Raw genomic sequence first — 2092 nt, 5'->3', positions numbered from 1 at the left:
TCTCTCTCTTGCCCGTTCCCCACTCTCATTCTCTTTCCATCCCTCCTCCCTCTCTCTGTCTCTTGCCCTCTCACTCTCTCTCTCGTGCCCTCTCCCCCTCTCTCTCCCCCCCCCCCCCCCCCCATCTCTTGCCCCCCCCCTCTCTCTTGCCCTCCCCCTCTCTCTCGCTCTCTCTCTCTGCACTCTTCTTCCCCTGACTCCTCCCAGTAGTAGATATAAGACAGGTCCATGCCGTGATGCTGTTCGGAGCTCATAACCCAGGGTTGTCTCAGTACATCCATCTGTCTGTCTCTCCATCTGTCTGACTGCAGTGATTATTCCCCCTTTAAACGGCCACTCACAGAGAAAGGTAAGGAACCTTCCAATTCTCCAGCCTTAGCATCTTTTTCATAATGTCAGATTACAAGGGTGAATGCTGTAATAAATGAATCTTTTTCAGATGCATGTAAAACAAAAAACTTGGCACTTGGTTTATGTGTCTGTGTATGCAATGTGTTTGTATTTGTTCAATCAGCACTGGTCATTTAGGAACAGTTGACAGGTTGATTGCCTTTGAGTGTATTTTGGAATGATCAGAACCAGAGTTGTGGACAAGTCTTTGTATAGAGTGGTGTTCCTTGTCGTTGTTTTTTGTTGCTCTGTGATGATATCCATAATATTTCCTCAGTGAGTTTTTCATATCAGGACTGGTTTTACATGATTGTACAGTGCCTTCTGAAATTATTAATACCCTTGACTTATTCCACATTTTGTTCTGTTACAGCCTCAATTCAAAATGGATAACATTTTTCTCACCCATCTACACACAACACCCCATAATTACAAAGTGAAAACATGTTTTTAGAAAATGTATACAAAATGAAATACATAAATATCTAATTTACATAAGTACCCTTGAGTCAATGCATGTTAAAATCACCAGTGGTAGTGATTACAGCTGTGAGTCTTTCTGGGTAAATATAAGAGCTTTGCAGACCTAGATTGTACAATATTTGCACTTAATTATAATTTTTGAACTCTTCGAGCTCTGTCAAGTTGGTTGTTGATCATTGCTAGAGAGACATGTTCAAGTCTTGCCATAGATTTTCAAGCTGATTTAAATCAAAACTGTATCTTGGCCACTCAGGAACATTCAATGTCATCTTGGTAAGCTACTCCAGTTTATCTTTGGCCTTGTGTTTTAGGTTATTATCCTGTTGAATGGAGAATTTATCTTCCAGTGAGTGTTGGAAAGCAGAGTGAACCAGGTTTTTCTCTAGAATTTTGCCTGTGCCTAGCTCTATTCCGTTACTTTTTATCCTAAAAAACTCCCTAGTCCTTGCTGATGACAAGCATACCCTTAACATGATGCAGCCACCACCATGCTTGAAAACATTGTATTCAGAACATTAAGTAAATTCCTTTCCTTTTATTCTGTACAAGCTTCATTTTCTTCACTCTGACATTTAGGTTAGTATTGTGGAGTAACTACAATGTTGTTGATCCATCCTAAGTTTTCTCCTATCGCAGCCATTAATTAAACTCTGTAACTGTTTTAAAGTCACCATTGGCCTCATGGTGAAATCCCTGGATGGTTTCCTTCCCCTCCAGCAACTGAGTTAGGAAGGACGCCTGTATCTTTGTAGTGACTGGGTGCATTGCTACTCCATCCAAAGTGTAATTAATAACTTTACTATGTTCAAAGGGATATTGAATATCTGCTTTTTTTTTTACCCATCTACCAATAGGATCCCTTCTTTGTGAGACATTGGAAACCCTCCTTGGTCTTTGTGGTTGAATCTGTGTTTAAAATGTACCGCCCGACTGAGAGACAGATGGTTGTATGTGTGAGGTACAGAGATGGGGTAGTCATTCAAAAATTATGTCAATGCAACTTATTTTGCGATTTGTTAAGCCCATTTTTACTCCTGAACTTACTTAGGCTTGCTGTGACAAAGGGATTGAATACTTACTTATTGACTCAAGATATTTCAGCTTTTCATTTTTTATTAATTAGTAAAGATTTCTAAAAACATCATTCCACTTTGGTATTGTGTGTGGGCCAGTGACACAAAATCTAAATGTAATACTTTTTTTAGCACAACAAAATGTG

The 2092-nt window shown here is 39.5% G+C and overlaps 1 protein-coding gene across 1 annotated transcript in view; it reads left to right on the top strand.

Annotated features, from left to right (window-relative positions):
• Positions 1 to 200: 200 nt before the first annotated feature.
• LOC110520512 (collagen alpha-1(VIII) chain) overlaps positions 201 to 2092 on the top strand; it is a 26888-nt gene continuing 24996 nt past the window's right edge. Inside the window, exon 1 of the mRNA XM_021597890.2 lies at positions 201 to 349. The gene's annotated coding sequence lies outside the window, so the exon portion shown is untranslated. The remainder of the gene's footprint in view (positions 350 to 2092) is intronic.

This window comes from Oncorhynchus mykiss, chromosome 3, assembly GCF_013265735.2.
Source record: "Oncorhynchus mykiss isolate Arlee chromosome 3, USDA_OmykA_1.1, whole genome shotgun sequence".
Taxonomy (NCBI): Eukaryota; Metazoa; Chordata; class Actinopteri; order Salmoniformes; family Salmonidae; genus Oncorhynchus; species Oncorhynchus mykiss.
Note: the sequence above shows the minus strand (reverse complement) of the source record. Positions and strands in the feature narration are given on the sequence as shown.